Source organism: Panthera pardus, unplaced genomic scaffold (assembly GCF_024362965.1).
Source record: "Panthera pardus isolate Hobbes unplaced genomic scaffold, ASM2436296v1 HiC_scaffold_16, whole genome shotgun sequence".
NCBI classification, from domain to species: Eukaryota; Metazoa; Chordata; class Mammalia; order Carnivora; family Felidae; genus Panthera; species Panthera pardus.
Window position 1 is genome coordinate 100,094,106 of NW_026526721.1, and position 20,221 is coordinate 100,114,326.

Sequence of the window (20,221 nt, forward strand, 5' to 3'; positions counted from 1 at the left end):
ACTAATAGCAGTAATCACCATTCTATTCTACATCCAACGACTTGGGAGGAAAATGAGGTTCAGTGAAGTTCAATAATGGAGTTGAAAACACTCACCTTCACAGTAGTAGTGATGGATTTTGAAGCCAGGTGTCTCTAATTATGAAATTTATAATATTCTACCCTTACTATTAATTATTTCTCAATAATGGGCAATTTTTTTCAGTTCAACAGTCATTAATGTACAAACATCCTCCCATGCCTACTGCTTCAAGGATACTGTACATAAAGTTACATGATTTAGTAATAGTTCTCAAGCCCTTTTTCAACCCAATCCTGAGGAGAAGGAGGAGTGTTGCTAGAGTTTTTATAACTGACATCAAAGTGACCACTTCAATTGCATATGAAAAAGACTTATGGATTTCTGCCCTTAGTTTGCCTATTTAATATAGTGAACTAGAAAAATTACATTTCTGGTTTTTGTTGAAAATGTTCTTGGACCTAAAATTCCATGTGTTTTGAACCGATAAAGATATTCTAACTAAAGCATGAAAATTTGCCCAAGTTTTGGAATTCTCTAAATTTTACTTTCAGAATCATAACTCTTTATAGTCTTAAATCTAATTTATATTTTACCTGTTCAAAATTACTCTCCTTGCAACTTTTGCAATGTGTTATTCCTACTGAAATTCATCTGTGTCTGTGCCACTAGAACTATGTTACAGATTTTTCAGTTTTCTTACTTGAGAGCACACTTTCAAATAATTTTCTCTCAAATTCATGTTCTATGAATGTAACAAGAACTCTGTAGTTAACAAAACAAATTACTAATTGAAATATTGAAGTACTGAGAATACTTCAAATGTAGAAATACCATTAATCCTCTTTACTCATGGATTATGCATTTGCAAATTTGTTCATTTGCTAAAATTTGTCTTCAACCCTCAAATAAACGTTTGCATCACCTTCACAGACATTAACAGAGTAGTGAAAAACTTGAGTCCCCTGATCCACATAAACCTATTTGAGTTCAAACAAGTCACTGCTCTGCTTTCTTGTTTCAACTCTCACATGACAAACAAGTATCCTTTTTGTGGTCTCTTTAGTGCCATACTTTTCACTATTTTGTGCTTTTTGTAAATGATTTTGTTGTTTAAAATGTCTGTCACATGGAGTGGCTGAAGTGCTGTCTAGTGTTCCTAAGAGCAAGAAAACTGTAATACCTTTATAGAGAAGCTCAGTTCAGACAGGAGTTAAAGTGCTGCTGTTGGTAGTGAGTTTAATGTTAATGAAGCAATCCTATATAGCTAAAAAGGTGGGTGACTTTAAACGGAAACACACAGAAAACAAGGTTATGAATTGATTGATGAAAATGCTCTGACCAGAAGCTCAGAGGAACATAAACCTCCATTTCCCCTAGGAGCAATGGTTCACTATTTACAAATCGATTGTTAATGAGGACTTTATAGAACATAACTACCAAAAGTAGTAAGAATCAGCTGTATTAGTAATTAGTTTCTTCCATCTAAAGCATAAATGCTGCTGCTCAAACGAATTACATCATTAATGAATTGTTTTTCTATATCTGACAAAATTGCTCCCATTGGCACTGAAATTGTGACAATTCTCAGTCATTTATTTTTTTAATGTAAAGGAAAATAGTAAAAAAAAAAAATACTAAAACCTAACTGCAGCACTATTAATGTACCAAAAAATGAAACATTTACCTAGTAATATTATGTATTCGGCCTTCTCTGGAGATGATACAAAAATCAAGCAGACACTGCAAAAAGATTATATGAATTTAAATCTACTCTGATACTATATGACAACCAGAAAATTAAGTTATTAAATTGGGCCACCTGAGTGGCCTAGTCAGTTAAACGTCCGACTTCAACTCAGGTCATAATCTCGTGGTTCATGGGTTCAAGCCTCAGGTTGGGCTCTGTTCTGCAGCTTGGAGTCTGGAACCTGCTTCAGATTCTCTGTCTCCCTATCCCTCTCTGCCTCTCGCCTGCTCGTGCTATCTCTCTCAAAAATAAATAGACATTAAAAAAATTATTTGATCCTATAACAACTGTAAAGTTATTTTGGAGTCATTTGAATTCTAAAATTGTTGTAAGAATTATATAATGTAACTTTAATACATATTTTCTTACCATGTGTATTCAGCTCATCTTTTTATTAGTAGTATATTGTTATTATTGGGGTATAGTTGATTTAGCTTAGCTTTGTGTTCATTTTTCCACATTTATAAACAAGTGTAAGAGTCTATGTAAAGAAAAATCTTTATCATTGTGATTGTCAGAGACACATATGCAACTGTATTAGGGTTCTCCAGAGGAACAGAAACAATAGAATAGCTATATTTAGACATATATACATATACATATACATATACATATACATATACATATACATATACATAAAAGATTTATTATAAAGAATTAGCTCATGTGGTTATGCAGGTTGACAAATCCTAAGATCTGCAATTGGCCAGCTGGACACACAGGAGAGTTGATGGTATAGTTCCCATCCAAATGCTGGCAGGCTCAAGACCCAGGAAAAACCACTGCTGGTGATGGTTCAAAGACCAGAAAAAGAAACAAATTCTGTCTCAAAGGCAGTCAGGCAGGAGGAGTTCTTTGTTATTCAGATGATGGTCAGCTTTTTGTTCTATTCAGGCTTCCAACTTTTCAAATTCTTGCATGAGGCCCACCCATACTAGGGAGAGTGATCTGTTTTACTTAATCTACTGGTAGAAAAGTTGAAGAACTATGTTGTACACCTGAAACTAATGTAGCATTGTATGTCAGCTATACTCAAATAAAAAAAAAAAAGTTAATAAACAAATAAATGTTAAACTCATCCAAAAAAAAAAAAAAAAATCCCCTTCAAACAAACACCCAGGATGATGAGTGAACCAGTATCTGAGCAACCCATGGCCCAGTCAAGTTGACACATAAAATTAACCGTCACAGTAACCAAAATACTTTGAGGTACTATCTTAAAATAATTTATTTATTTGGGGTGCCTGGGTGGCTCAGTCGATTGGGCATCGGACTCTTGATTTGGGCTCAGGTCATGATTTCACGGTTCATGGTATTCAAGCCCCACATCAGGCTCAGTGCTGGCAGAATGGAGCCTGCTTGGGATTCTCTCTCTCTTTCTCTCTCTCTGTTCCTCTCCCCCTTATGCTGTCTTTCTCTCTTTCTCTCTCAAAATAAGTAAACATTTATAAAAATTATTATTTATTTAACAAATATTTATATTGAACAGGCCTTATTCTAAGAAATTCACAGATTTTTTTTTTTTTTTACTAAATCTCATAACATCTCCAGTAGTAATTTTTTTATAGATGAAGGAACTGAGGCACAGAGGAGTTAACTTGTCTAAGGTAACACAGCTGGCAGGTTCAAGAGCCAGATATAAAACCATGCCATAACCCAAAGCTCTACCTTACGTTGCTTTGAATCATGTTTTACAAAAACCTCCCCTACACCTAAGCTCACCATGCCCTTGCAGTAACTCCCTGAGATAACTATTATTACCTCCATTATACAGGTGGAAAAACTGAGTTTCACAATAATTATTCAGGTTCAAAAAATTAGAAATGTGGTTAACCAAGGACTAAACCCCCCACCTTTTTTTTTTTCTTCACAATGCCTGAATTATTCCCAACTGTAAAATGGAAGCATTGGCTTAAAACATTTTTTGTTGAGTTGTTGTAACACAACCTATTTAAATGGCATATGCAATGTACTTAAAAAATAATCATGTAGAACCAGAATTTCTAAAATAATTTTCTTCTGCCTGCTACTGGGTTATTGAGCTAATATATCATCAGGACACAATTGCTCTAATTATGTAACAGTGCGATTCATCATCACAAATACACTATCACACTGATAATGTATTACTCAATAAAGTCACAACAGCTGGCAAGAACATCCATGGAAAAAAGCAATGTGTGAGTTTATGTGTTTTATTATTTAATTCATTCAGTTCAGATTGAGGGAGGACAACATATTTGTAAAACCTCAAAAGAAAGTTTAAAATGTCCCAAATTAGCTTTCCTACTGTTTTTTCCATAATTGAAAATGTGAAACCAAAATGACATTTATTTGCAAACCTTGTATGTGCTTGTCAGCTTGATAGCAGTCATAAGAAAGTCTCTGCGCCATGACCTATTTCAGTATCTCTGGTATGGTTAAATAGTGTCTACTCCTTTGATAGCCTAAATACAGTTCTCTTTCCACCCAGTAAAAAGAAACTCATAGTAAAAGAGCTTTAAATGAGTTTTTTCTCTGCCATTTTTATCATGTGCAAATAAATATGTATCAGCTTGTAGCTAAATTTGTATCCTATAGAATTGATTTCCCACAAGAGTCTGGTAAGTTTGTGAATAGCTACATTGTTTTTACAGTTTCCAAAGCTGATGTAAGATGTGCTGAAATGACACATTTGTATAACAATAGGAACATATTTTGTTTGATTACCCTGGTTTTCAAACATGAAGTAACAATCTCTGAAATCCTAGGAAGAGTTCATCTGCACACCTGCTCTATTTTTGCTCCCATAACAAATGCGCTTAAAAGGACTACTTCCTGCAGGCTTCAACAAAATCCTCCTCTAAATAAATAATGAGTTTACAAATTGACCCCATTGAGGGGCATAACTATTTACTTTTATCTTATTTGTGGTCTATTCCTGCCAACCACACAGATTTGAAAACTGTCTTTGACTCTTCTCTCTCCTTTGCCCCATCACCAGCTCAAGTGATATTATAATCTTTAGCTGGAGGATCTTTAAAACCTGATCTTTGTCTTGTGCATTTCTGGAGTACTGAATCCACTAGATAAGAATGAGCTAGCTACTTGAAACACCATCAGGCTTGGAGTTAAGGCAAATCTCTGGTGTGCTAGATCTTCCAATGACCCCCCAAACTGCTCACTGATTCTCAGTCTCCTCTTGTCTACCATTAACTTTATAGATTTTATGAAGTTCAAATAGAAAAAATAAATAATATAAATACATTCCTAAACCTCAACATGTTATGAAACTATAAGGGAGTCTTTGGAAATGACGTGTGATGTACTGGAAATAGGATTGTCTTTGGTTCAAACAGAAAATAATTGAATACTGAGTCTAAAATGAACGAGTACAATACCTTTCTGGGATCTGTAAAATGGAGGCCATTTGTAGGAACATTTTCCTTCTCCTAAATAGCCCCTGAGTAATCGGTCCTCACTTGAATCCATCCAACACACCTCTTCTAAGTGTGGGGTCATCATAGGAAACTATCCTTGCAGACCTTCAGCTAATTAACCAAAGGCCCCACTGCTGCAATCTGAAGTGCATCATGGTCAGGCTTCCCACAGTCTCCTTCTCAATGACTAGACATGGCAGGGATACTTAAGGCAGCCTTCTTCCTGGGAAAACAGAGAACTCCTCTGACTTGACTCTAAGCCGGTGCAAGGACCCAGCTAAACATTCCTTAGATACTTAGGCTGTCTACTCCTTTCCTTGGAATCATACGTGCATGCTGTCTGACAACTCTCCCAGCCTTCCCTAGATTCTCTTACCACTTTCTCTTCCACATAGTTCCCTTAACAAAATAGTCCCACATTTGATTCTATCTCAATGACATCAAGTAAATAGTCATTGTGCAACACGGCCAGTAGATGGCAACTCAGGAATTTATCCATGGTCAGCCTGATTCAAAAGCAGAGCTTCTGACAGCAGGGGCATGCTGCCTGCTGGATGTCACCTGCTATATGTGTCACATAATCCAGCTCAAAACTTACTGTCAGCTATATCAGTTGCCTCCACCTCCCTTTTACTCTTCTGTCTCATTCTGCTTAAGATGTTGACAACATCGCCACAGGCTTCACAAATGGCTGGAGTTCAAGAAGGGTTCAATGAATACACATTAACGAATGAATCAACACACAGTAATGAGTAAGTTGGCTTTCTAAAACGTACTACACTTAACAGATATCCAAACCTTATTCATAAGCACTCAGCCCCAAACGTTTCCGACAAGTTTTTCTTTTCAAAGTTTTTCAACGTGCAGTGTCATCACAAGTAAATACATGCATAGAGTCCTTGGAAACTTTAGAAAGGAAGTAACTAATTTGACCAAAGTTAACCAGTACAAATGTCTACAGCTCTTCTGTTACTGGATTTAAATATAGCTTCAATTTAAACATAAGGTTATATGTTGATGTATGAGCATTCTTGTCATTTTGACTGTACTATATTTGTAATATATTTATTTCTGTGATTATATTTTTACATAGAATTTAAGCAACCACTAGATAAAGAATCATTTATAAAAAGTTATAAATATATAAGATGGAATTCATAAAAATTCCATTTACACCTTAAATAAAGGTCAAATTAGAATAAAGGCAAAATGCTATAAGTAGAATAAAGGCCAACGGATGTCTACAACATATTTATCCCAAGTCACAACTAAACATGCATGCATTTTTCTGTGAAATACATGACAAAATATTTCTCAGTTTTAATGATATCAAAATGAAGTTTATTGTAAGAGCCAAACCAAATTCCTGGAATATATTTTCTAACCGAGAAAATGAACCTGTAGGAATTTAAAAAAGAGTCACTTTCATCAATGTGCACATTTTAGACTTCTGAATTCTTGTTTTGTTTATTGCTATAGAAATTACTACTTGCCAAGTTGCATCACTCTGGTGTGAATGAATCAGAAATATAAGAGTGTATTCAAAGTTGTCGTACTTACTTAGCACAAGAAAACTTGGAACTCATTCAAATGACAATCTAATCCTACTGTTTACAAAGCCAGAAATGTGCTATTAAGTACCAGGTTTATGGAATGAGAAGAAAGGTTAATGCATTTTCTCAGTTAAGGAAGGCAAAACATGGTTGGTTAAACATAATGTAGGTCTAAACTGAAACTCTAGGCTTAAATAGTCATCAGTGCAATAACCTGAAATCATTGTATTACATTCATTTCATTATTCTTTCCAACACTTTTATTGAGCACCAATTGTGTGCAGAAAACTTTTTTCTCACTTTGGGACTCAGTTTGCAAGAAGTGTAGGATCTCTTACAGGAGGTAAGGCATGTATACAAATAATCATATATATAATTTCAAATTATAAACAGTTCATAACAAGAAGGATTCTAGTAAAATGACAGCTTCAACGGAAGGATCTAAATATTTCTTTCCCAAACTTAATGAAATCACAGATTTGACCCCCAGAAAGCTTCTAAATAAAATGTGAGCTTAATTTAGCAATTGGCAAGAATGTCTACTGATTAATAGGTTACAATTGAGAAATGGATCTTATTACTGTTTACTTCATAGGCTAGATCCTTATTTCTTGGCACATCCATTTGCCTCTGTATTTTATCAAATAACTTCAGGATTCCAGGAGTTATTGGGAGATAGCTAGCTGGGCTAAGAATTACCTGAATACTTATGTGAATATCACTGAACCTATCTGTTTTACAATAGTGAAATGACTTCAAGTATTATTTGCTAAATAAATTATTCTTAATGAGAAGAATATTCTACATTTAAGTTGAGATGTCATTCCTATAATAGTGAAAATGTCAATTTTCACAAATAATACTTTTAATTTAAAGTTCCAATTAATAAAATAAGAAATAGAAGATAAATAAGCATGAGTCTTTGTTGATAATAACCTATAAGCAAATAAAGAATTCAAAGATTGTTATAATTACCAAACACCATCACATTGAATAAAGTCAATCACTTACCTATAGATGAATGGTATTTAACTAGAGAATATACTGAAGAAAATTTTATTCATAAATGCAGTGGAAAGATAACATTATGATAAAAAATTACAAGGAATCTGTGCATATATGAATAAAGTAAAAGACAAAGTTTACATAAATGGAGATCCTCTTATCATATAAGAAAAATACTGTTAGGAAACTTAATATATGAATTTGACAATAATTCTAAAATTGATATTTAGCTTCCTTGCAATGACTTTTGCAAGCACAAGAAATACATTTAACTGGAAAAAAAATCTCTAAAGTCTCTCATTTAAGATGGAAAACTAAGCACTCATATCCCATCCCTACATTTCAATTTTACTGAATTGTAACAAAAAGTAGTCACTCAGTTTTAGTCTTAGAGAAAATAGAAAAATGTAGATAACTCCGTCTATGTAGCATACTGGAAGGAGCCTCACAGCATAAGTTGTTTCTTAGGCATATCTTTAAAGCATTAACCTCATAATTCTTCCAGAACCAACTTTTTCTTGATAATCTGTTGACTCCTACCTTAGAGTTTTCCAGGCCTTCATGAAAAGATAGATTTGTGAGAAGCAAAGATGGCCCCCAGTGATCTTCTCTTCCTGTCATTCACACACATGCACAGTCCCATACCCTTGAGTGTGGGCTGGCCAAGTGACTTGCTTCTAATGAATGAAATACAGCAAAGGTAATGAGATGTTACTTCCATGTTTAAACTGCATAAGACCATGACTTCCATCTTGCTAGCAGACTCTCTTCCTTGTTGAATTTGATGAAGCAAGCTGCCACATTGGAGTGGCCCACACTAAAGGAACCAAGGATGTTTCCAGCCAACATTCCTCAAAGAATGGGGCCCTCATTTCAACAACCTGCAAAGTGTTGAATCAGAAGCACATTCTTCCCCAGTTGAAGCTTCAGATGGACCTGAGCCATGGGTCACACCTTGAATGAAGCCTTGTGAGATGCTTTGAAGTGAGAGGATCCAGCTAAGCTGTGCCAAATTCCTGAGCCACAAAGCTTAGAGATAATTGGGATGTTTTGTTTTAAGCCTCTACATCTATGATATTTTTTTTTTTTTTTGCACAGTGATAGATAACTAACACATGCCTTTATGTCACTATAGATAATAAGAATTCTCTTGTAGTGCAATTTGGTATCTTTGACAATCTGAATATTGAAAATTGCTCTTCCACTCATGGCATGTTTTTGTTTCATCATACATTTATAAATTTATTATGATAAATAGTAAATAAATAAATAAACATGTAGAGGAATTGTCTGAAGAAGCTACTTAATGGAGTTTTGTGTCCAAGGAGAGAAGCAAGAGATATTTGAGGCAATTTAAGGACTGCAGCAAAGTCTTATAAGAAAAAAAAAAGGAAAAGAAAAAGAAAAACAGAAAGAATAGGAGAGGAGAGCAGAAGAGAGAATGGAGAGTTATGAATAAAATGGCAGCTCCCATATAAGATGTATATGTATCAATACCTCAAGTTGTTTTATGCATCAATATCATTTGATTAGATATTGATACATCAAATGATATTGATGCATAAAACAACTTCAGATATTGATACCTACACATATGTATCATATATATCATACATATATCATTTGGCTTATTGCTTTATTTAATCTAGGTTGGATTGATAACATGGCATTTATAGGGGTAACATATTTCTAAACTATTTGAGTGACTATTTTAATGACACTCCCACTAGAGAAATGAATCTCACAGAGATATGTTGATAGAAAAGGAAGAAGAGATTTTAGTGTAATATCAGCAACTTCTCATATTCATGTTTAATTTTCATATCAAATGATGCAAGTGATAATATATTCTCAAGCTTTATCTTCAACCTTTTGTAAGTAGCAAGTTTCAACAATTTACCCCCTGAATTTACATTTAAGTTCAAACTATCTTCTAAAGAATGAAATGGATTCTAAATCCATGAGTTTCATCAGTGAGTGCTCTTTTGACCAAAAAGCAAGTTCAACACATTAATTCATAAGATGATCAGTAACAAATTTTACAAATGTTCAATATCAGTATTCACCCTGTTTACAGGTAGTTGTAATAAATTATGGAGCTTTTTGTGACAACGTGTGGAAAATCTGTGTTCTAGTATTATATATTTTCATAAAGCCTTCCTTCCTTGCTTTGAAATATTAAGATCATTAAAAACAGCGTAAATATCTTGACGTCTGTTTCTCATCTTAAAAAATATGAGATTAAATTTACTCCTGCTCTTGAATAAACACAAAGAGTTCATTTTATAGATCAAATATTCTTGTGAGAAACATCCCTTTTAATAACCATTTACCTCAACACAAAATAACACCTGCAGTTTGCAGTCTTTAATTCCACACATGAACATACATCACAAAACACAGTGTCTGGTTAAGCCAAGCTATTACAGTGAAGAAACTAGTGTGTTGACATACAGTCTGGCATACACTCTTTTTTCTGGCTAAGTACTCCAGAATGTTTTCCAGTCATCACATCGGTGCCATCAGAGTATACTCCAAAAAACACTTCAAAGTCCAAGAAACATTGTTGTCAATGTAATCCTTCATAATTTCATATGGATCAGAGTTGTTTCTTTTAAGATATTTCCTCATGTCGCTATCAGGTTTAAGCCACTTCTACTGAAGGATTTGTCATGTTAGCAATATCTTTGCATTGACAAGGTGTGTATTTATCCTGTGAATTCGTTTTCCTTATCGTTAGAATATAGAAGATGCACTAAATATTTCCAAAACGAATCACTAATGAAGAAAGTGTGTGTGTGTGTGTGTGTGTGTGTGTGTGTGTGTGTGTGTCTTAGCAACCTAGCAAGTGATGTGCCACTTACTGGAAACAAGCAAAACAGGTATGTTTATGTGTTATGTATGCAACATGTGTTTATTTGCTTCTATGTTGTTTTTTTTTAATTCAATGCTCTTTCAATGAATTGTTTTGCTTTTGAATTCATTTATGTTCTATCTCTAAATGCCACATGAGTTTTGCTGGCTTTGTTGCTTCATTAATCAGATCACCACTAGCAGGCTGTGCTTTTAACACTTCATTGTAAAGATGTCCACAAATGGTACTCAATAATGTGGGTTCATATTTCTGAACAAAAACTAGTGAAAATATTTGGACTTCTCCTGGATTTCTCAAACATTGCTGGTAGATGTCCAAATGATACAGCCATTTTGGAAAACAATTCTGCCATTTCCTATACACATACCATATAAATCAGAATTCCATCTCAAGCTAAGTGCCCAAGAGGAATGAAACCATTGCAGAATCTAAAGTATATTTGATATGAAAATACTCAAAACCACAATACCTCTAAATAAAAACACGCATTTGAACCAAAACATTTTTCTTCAAAATTATTCTTTGGGTAATAACAAAAGAAACCAAAGCCAAGACAAAATATATGAAACAAAAGCATAATGATTAAAAAGTAATGAAATATTTCTCTTAGTGATTCCTTTGGCTTTAGCCAATATGCTTAACTAGCTAGGCATGCCTGAATTCTGTTTACTACTTTTAAGAATTGGGCATCTAATAATTAAATTGATTGATCTTTTAAAAATCTTCAGATAATGTCTAAATCACTTTTTGCTTCTCTCTGTCTCTCCATCTCTCTCTCTCTTTTGCTATATACATATACTTTTTAAATCTACCTGTATTTATTTATATATATATCTGTTATAACTATTACCTTAGATTCAATAGTAAGGTCATGGAAACCTAAGGGGAAATCATATAAATAAAATTAAGATTATTTTGGTGTTCATGAGACCAATGCCATGCCAATGCCATATAGGCTAATATCTTTAGGAGATACATAGTATAAAGCAAATACACATGAGTTATTTTAGAGACTATTAGTCATGGTAAAATTAGGAGGTCATTCATTTAACTTACTGTCCACTGAACATGTTAATAATGTTAGCAACACATGAAGTAGTGTCTTAAGAAACTCCAGTGGTATAGACCTATCCATGACCAGGAGGTTTGAAACTAAAGTTCTATTTTCCTACATCTGTGTTTTACCAGTTCTCTAAGTTATTTATTTTATTTAAGCTTCATTTTCATTTTTTTAATGTTTATTTATTTTTGAGAGAGAGAGAGACAGACAGAGCGTGAGCAGGGGAGAGGCAGAGAGAGAGGGAGACCCAGGCTCTGAGCTGTCAGCATAGAGCCAGACACGGGGCTTGAACTCACAAACTGTGAGATCATGACCTGAGCCGAAGTTGGTCGCTTAACTGACTGAGCCACCCAGGCATCCCCATTTTCATTTTTAAAGGAGGGTGATAATATTAGCTCCAAAGGCTAGTTTAATGATTAAAGTACATAAGTTATGAAAAAGTATTCTTGAAATCGTCTTGAAGATACACAATAGTAAAAGTGATTATGTTCTGGAGTAACTCACAAAGCATTTAGAGGTATACACCAAACTTAGAATATTAGAGTAGATAGAACATATTTCTGGTCTCTGTGCTGCTTACTCTGACACTGGGCACCATCTCTTCCAAAACTCTCTCTTTTTTGTTTTATCCTTGCCTTGAGGATTGATTGAATATTTACAAAGAAAGCCTGCAGCGTCAGCCCTTCTTTCTAGTAGAAATGTGGATTGAGAGCTTTAGATTCAGGATCCAGAGTCCCAAATGGGTTTGTCTGAATTCTCCTTGACCCCACAAGTCTTGGGTAAACTTGAGCCCCAACATAGTACCCACATGCCTTGTGCTCATTCAAAACTTCGGACTAGAGTTGTGTCCTGTTTCTTAACTCCAGTGCTCACAGCCCAGTACCTTTAAAAACGAGAGTCTGAAGTCCAGCCTTTCTGGCTAGAGTAGGCAGGAATATTCTCTCTAATTCTTGCAAGTTTCTCTCTTCTGGCCTATAGAATGCCCCGCATATGTCTACTGAAAATACTGAAATCTTTCCGTTTGCAGATATATAAACTTAACAAAGAATCAGAACCTTTTCATCTAACTTGTCTTAGGACTCCTTATTTCCTGTCTACCTAATGGATCATGCTTTGGCACTTTCTTATCAAATTCTGTATAATTACATAACTACACTAAGTCGCTGTTATTTATTGAACACTATCCTAGGAACTGAGTAAGTCATTTTTCCCAGTTGCACACAGTTGACTGACTTGCACCACAGGCTTCTCAGCCTTCTCCTCCCACAGTCTGTGCTAGCAGTTGGTCTAAAGTCTAGACCAAACAGTGACCCAGTGAGAAGGAGCATATGTATGCTTAGCAGAGAATCAGGCACCATGTTGCTATATCAGCTTTGCATTTTGTAAAGTTTTTTTTTTTTTTTGGGGGGGGCAGGAATTTATTTTTCAAAATGTCTTTGCTTCCGTATCTACGAGGCCCCCACAAAACTGGAATATTCTATAATGTTTTGATATCTTGTTTCATCCAATATTCTGTGTCTGAAATATTGACTGAAAGTCAAAAACAGTTTAAAATATCAGCCTGATATCTACTGGTCTACTTGCATTTGCTAATGAAACATTAAAATCATTTACTAGTAATGTCACATAAAATTTATAAATAATTCTATATGATGGCCTGGGAATAAAAACTTTTATGTTGTTTTTTTTTTACTTCAATCTTTGAGAATATTTTTGAGTAATTCTCAGAAAAAAAAACCTAAATCCTTCATCAGAAGTCAAAATTTTAACTATAGTATAAAACACAATAAGTATATCTTATTTCAACATTCTGAATTTAAACATATCTGCTGAAATTTGGCTTTTTTTAATGTTTATTTTTGAGAGAGAGTGCAGGAACTGGGGAGAGGCAGAGAGAGGGAGAAACAAAGGATCCGAAGTGGGCTCTCTGCTCACAGCAGCAAGCCCAATGTGTGGCTCTAAGGCACAAATCTTGAGATCGTGACCTGAGCCTAATTCAGATGCTCAACCAACTGAGCCACCCAGGTGCTTCGAAATTTAACTTTTTTAAAAGTAAGTTCTGCGTCCAACGTGGGGTTTGACCTCACTACCCCAAGATCCACAGTCACTCGTTCTACCGATAGCAAACCAGGTGCCCCTGACATTTGACTTTTGAAGCCAAAATATTTTTTGTTTTAATCATGTATTTAAACTGATTATATGTAGGACTGCCCAACCAACATTAATGGTTACTTGCATTTCCTTTTTTCTATTTGCATGTAAATTCAAAATCGGCATGTCCATTTGAAATAATGAGTTTTGAAGTATGAGCAGAAATTTAATATACTCCTACACAAGATATTGGAAGTCACTAAACTGTGTATATTGTATGAATAATTTTTTACTTAGTTATGTCTTTCCAATTATTCGGTCAAATCTCTTTAGCAAAATTAATAATGAAAGTATTTTTTCAAGAATTTGCTAGCTAAAACCAGTGTGTGTAATTCAGCTGCATTGTATTCTTGTCTCCTTGTGGCCCACCGTAGGTCACGGGATCAGGATGAAACTACCATAATTCAGTTGATCTAATTACATAGTCTTATCAGCCAGTTGTAAAGAAAATGGGGAGTGGGGGTAAGGGGAAGAGGAGTTAGCCAGAAAATTAAGAATTGAAGCCTGGAATGGTCATGGTATATATAGGAATGAGGTATTGATCTGAGTGGCAGTTGAGACTGTGCAATGGGACATGAGTAAAAGTGCAAGTCAGGGCTCTCAGTATTATCAAAGGCAGGCAAAGTTTTAGTTTCTGGGTGAGGTTTCCAGTTTAGATACGTGCATGATGTCAGAAGGTAATACAGACAGGTAGACATGTAGAGACAGAGCCACTGACATAATGTGGGATCAATTTTTAGGTTTTTTACTAGAAACTGGAAGATAAGGGGAAAGACTGCAGATGGGAAATCCTAGAAGGATGTAGTGGGGAGAATCATAGGCAAACATGTACCCCAAACAGCTTACCATAATTATTCCATAATTAAATTTTCAAGGAATTTGTGTAACAGAGTGGCGGAAGAGAGCGTATAATATATAATCTGAATTCTGGACAAATAAAGCTAGTAAAAATGAAATAAAAACCAATTTCCTATAAATTTATTTAGTTTTACATATGTCAAATATTTACAAACACATTTTTCCAAACTACAGATATCATCCAGGAGTATAAAAATGGTGAAAGTATAATTTTTGTTTAAAAAAAGACTTTTTGTCTACTTAGTGGTTTCCTTTTTCACCAAATATTTAAACTAAGCTTATTTAACCTATCTTTATAACTGAACAGATGATCTTCTGAAATTTCTTTTTTTTTTTTAAGTTAATTTATTTATTTAGAGAGAGACAGAGAGAGAGAGCACAAGCAGGGAAGGGGCAGAGAGAGAGAGACAGAGGATCCAAAGTAGGTTTAGTGCTGAGAGCAGAGAGCCTGATGCAGGGTTTGAATTCATGAACCATGAGATCATGACCTGAGCCAAAACCAAGAGCGGGTCAGTTAACCAACTGAGCCACCCAGGCACTGGTGGCCAAAAATACTAATATGGGTTATCCCTGCCAGTGTCTTCTCCATCAAATGCTATCTTGATGTACTCATGGCTGGAACTTTCAAAGCCAGGTTCGTATGTATCCCAATCAAGCTGAGCACTAAATAGTCCCTTCATCAAGTATTTTATCAATTAGGACACTTTCCGTTGTAAACAACTAAATGTGACTGAGAAGAAAGACCTCAAAATAAGGTCTGATATTTCATGAAGCTTGATGGCCTTACCACAAGTTCCTCTCCTCACTGTGATCCAGCTGGGCAATTCCCCTAGCCAAATAACTGCCTAACCAAATGCACCAAATACACATCCTGCTCATCCCTGTGTGGCAGGTTTTAGTTCATAGATCATTCAAGCAAACCAGTCACAGTTTCCTTGTGAACCAGGGGAGCACCTCATCCTCTTGGTACTGCAGAGCATGACACCATTAGCCCCCGATTGTTCACCAATAGCCCCTGATTGAGCAGCCAGTATCTGTTCCCAAGTGCAACCCCCTTTTAGCTCTTCATGGCATTCAGTGTCCCTCTACCCAGTCTGTGATTATGTGACTAATTCATTGCTGTTGATTTCATCTGTCCAGAGTTGGCTGTCCTATGTTCAGCCGTCTCCATAACCTAGGGTAGGTATCTTTCCCACACCAGTGGGATGAGGAGATGGTGATTAAAACAGTTACTAACAAAGGTTCGAACAAAAAAGATTTAAAGATTTAACCATTTCACATAAGGAGAAGACAGTAGTCTTTTCATGGCTGTTTTAATGTCTAAACACAATGATTATGGACCAAAGCTCTTTCAAGCATTTTCAAGCCTTCCATTGACTACCTAAGGACCTGCTAAAGCCTTTATTTACTTCTCCCCTTCCCAAACCTTACCCCACCATTGCCTGTCTTTAATATGGGTCATTTTGTATGCAGGCTCATTGTTTTGTTAGTGTTGCTCCTGGTGTCACCATGCTCTCACACAACCACATTCCCTAGTAAAATGCAAATGTGCCAGGTGGGGAAGGAATACATTCCTCTTGCATCATTTTTTAACTCAGAAAGATAATTTGTCTTAAAATCCATCACAGTCTCCACCCTAGGTAGTCAGGGTAAATGGCATTTTAGGAATGAATAAGTGACAAATAGGACCTACCGTACTTTAATTGCTTCAAATCTCATGCAGTATGAATTGTATGCATTTAGCCCACCATGAAGAAGATATATCAAATTTACTTTTCTATCAGAGAATTTCCACTAAAAGGCTTCTATGTTTCAGAAGTTTATTTGTGTTTCCTACATCAATTTTTAATAGATTTATGTGTCATTGTTTTCTGAAAATACAAAGATTATTTGAATTTTTGTTTTTATAGTTTTCAAAATACATAAGGGTGAAAAATATCCACCTATTATGTTTAATATAATGATATTTTATTCTACTCTATTAAAATTCTGCATTTCTTCCTCATTAATAAAATCTGCATTTCTTCCTCATTAATAAAATATTCACTTTTGCTTAAAGTTAAATACTTTATATTTTTGGTTGATGTTTTATCTTTTAATTACTTGGCTACATACTGGATGGGTGAACAGGAGCATCTTAACTCTAGGGGAGTACATATCTCCAAACAATAGATGCATTTTAATAGGTAAGTGTATATAGGGATTTACAGTAATTTCATTTCTTCTCAAAATTTCACTATTCTTTTAAACAGATTTTAGAAACAGACTAATCACCACAGGTAAATCATAACTGACTACAGCTTTCATTAATGCAATAGATATCATATGCTAGGCCCATAACCATATTGTATTACTTACTGGATTAAATATGTCCATATATGCAAAGCTAAGAGAGTTGAGCACTTAGTATCACTTGATAAATGTACTACTAGTGTAGTAATAGAGGTAGAGCACTTTATTTAATCAATACATAAATCCTATGAGATAGGTTTAATTTCTCTCATTTTTATAAACTAGGAAGCATAAGCACAGAGAAGGTTAAGTAACATTTTCCATATTCAAACCCTGGTAAATTAAAGTCAATATTCAAATACAGGCCTATAGTATCCTAAATGGTTTGATCTTTCCATCATGCCCAATGGCATTCCTGATATTATAATGCAAACTCATCTGTTGGGAGATCACAGGGTGTTCATCTGGCTTATAAAATATATACATTGAAAATTCTAGAGAAAAAAACATTTTCAGCTTCAACAAAAATAAAATTCCTCTTCAACCTTACTTTCTTCATGTAGAATCCCACAAAATATTCCATCACTAGAAATGACAAATGTTTCTCCTCCATTTATTTTGTTCCTACTCCGACCCCTCCTTCTCAAGGGCCCCGGATTTTTTTGAAGGAACCTCCTTTCCAATTCCATATGGCCATGCCCCAGAACCGTGGGTAATTGTCCTGCTCAGGTGTGCTAATTAGAGTCTCTCCCTGAAATTTGAAGCTAGCATCTGATGTTTCTCTATCAAGCCTGTGAATTATAAAGTCATGTAGAAGGAAGGCTGGATCAGGTCCAAAGAAAGACAGATAGCTGAAACAGAAGAATAAAGCAGAAGAGAGAAACAGAGAAAGAAATCTTACTACTCCAGAAATTGAGAGGGAGAGATAATGATGGAGACCATGAATGAGATAAGGAGTGAGAAAAGAGAGCAATATTCTTGGTTCCTCATGACTTGCTAGTTCCTGAAGTCAGCCTTTCCAAGAGCCTCACTGCCATTTATGACAATGGGTCCCATTTCTCATTCCAATGATTCCCCTTCTGAAGTTAACCTAACTTGTTTTGCCCTCTTTCTTGGAGCTAAAGAAGCCCCGCATGAGAAAACACAGAAGTACAGTACAAACTAAATTCAGTTCTGCAAAAGCCAAAAGATAAATGGGTTTTATATTTGGGGGAATATTAATTTTATTTACACTTAATGCATACCGTATTTTACCACAGATTATACTGGATATATTCTACTCACTATGCTTATTTTATGTTTCCCAGCTGACAGGGGAAAACATCTATGTAGATCCAGCTTACTCACATGTAATCTGGTAATTATAACACCTTAATACAAAATCAGAAATAAATTACAAAAAGCAATTTCCACAATAATTGGAAAAATGCTCATGCATATTTATTACTCTGAATTCCTCAAAGATTATTCTTTTCACATTTTCCCACTTTTTGAAAACCATAAAATTTGAAGAATAAAAAGAAAAACAGTGAGCATGCCAAATGTGTAGTGGTGATATAAGCACTCTCTTCTTTTTTCCTAACACTTCATTTTCAATCTTTTTCCAGAAAGGCAATCAACTGACACATATAATATTCCAATACATTTTATACACTGAAAAGTTGGCATATTTGGCGCTCAGTTGTGTCAAAATTTCACAAGTATCCAGATTTCTAAGCACATCACTGACAAATTATTTTCAGGAAGCAGTCTGCTCACAAAAATTGTGTTAGTTTAATAGTACCAAATAAGCAGGGCAAGTAGACTTGAATTTGGGAAACATTTTCAGGTTCATTTTAGGAAATCAACAGTTATTTAATTCCCTTTAGTTCCTGACATATATAGTGAAAAATGCTGAAGGTAATAAGAAAAAAATGTAGATATAAGATCAAGGAATTATATTATAAATAAACTCCTTACTTCCTTTAATGGTGATATCAGACCTTAGGAAATATAATAAAAATCAGTTATGCTTGGGGTTGAAATAAATTATGAATCAGTTTTATATGATAATATGATGCTAAGTAAAGCATTTGTTCAAATTGGATGATAGAAAACATCTCTCCTGATCAGAACTGCCCAGCTCTCCAACATCATTGTCTGCTGCTCTCAGTCTTAAACTTCCTGGTTCTGCTGCTCAGAATGGCTTAGAGTTCTCTATCCACACAGCATGCTGTTTCAGTCCTGAACTCGTGCTCATGTTGCCCTCCTTCTCAGGACAGTCATTCAGAAGTGCTTCTTTAATGCAAACCCCAGCACTTCCCCAGGATGTTAGGTAGTGTACTTTACTTCTAGTCTCCCATAGCACTCCTGATCTAGCTTTGTCATATCACAAAATAGATTGCAATCATCTCTTTAGGGTCTCCTGGGTGGCTTGGTCAGTTGATGTGTCTGACTCTTGATTTGGGCTCAGGTCATGATCCCAAGGTTGCAGGATCGAGCCTATGCTGGGGTCTGTGCTGAGCATGGAGCCTGCTTAGGATTCTCTCTCTCTCCCTCTGCCCCTCTCTCCTGCTGTGCACTGTCTCTAAAATAAAATAATAACAATAATAATGTTAACAAAAAGAAAGTAGTTGCTTGACATTTTGGGCTCTATGCTGGGTGTGGAGCCTACTTAAAAAAAAAAAAAAAAAAAAAAAAAAAAGACAGCCACTTGACTATAATAATCTCTTTATGCTCCAATTTCACCTGAATGTCTGATAAGTCTTTGAAGATATGGTTTATTTTCTGCCCAATCTTGCATTCCCTTGCAAATCTCTGGGCTTCTATTGATTCTTGTGGTATCAATAAACATTCATTCCCCTCTTTTCTGCTGCATTACTGGTATAGGTAACAGCCTCTGCTATCCCAAAGTCTGCTCCCAGCAAGAGGGGGTAGAAGGACATCCTCTCTTGGTGTCTTCTCCTAAAAATAATCACACTAGACACCTCGAGTAGACCAGACTACACTAGAGTAACCTCATTAGACACTCCCTTCTTGAACTTTCCCCATCTCAAGTTTTCTAGGAATGGCTAACTTAGATGCACTCTGATTCTGCACACTGACCTCTGAAATGCTACCAAATGGCACTCCACCCAGACCACCAGAGCAACCAGTGTGGTCTTTCCCTCGGAGTTAAATTTACTAGCGACTCCCTAAGTGCGAGAGGTTTTTAGTCATATATGTTGGTGCTCCTTCAGAAACTAAGCTTCCACGTTGGCAACAAAGGCAGGAAAGGCAAAAAAGTGAGTGGTCCTTCTAGCAGCTTAGCCAGTATTGGAA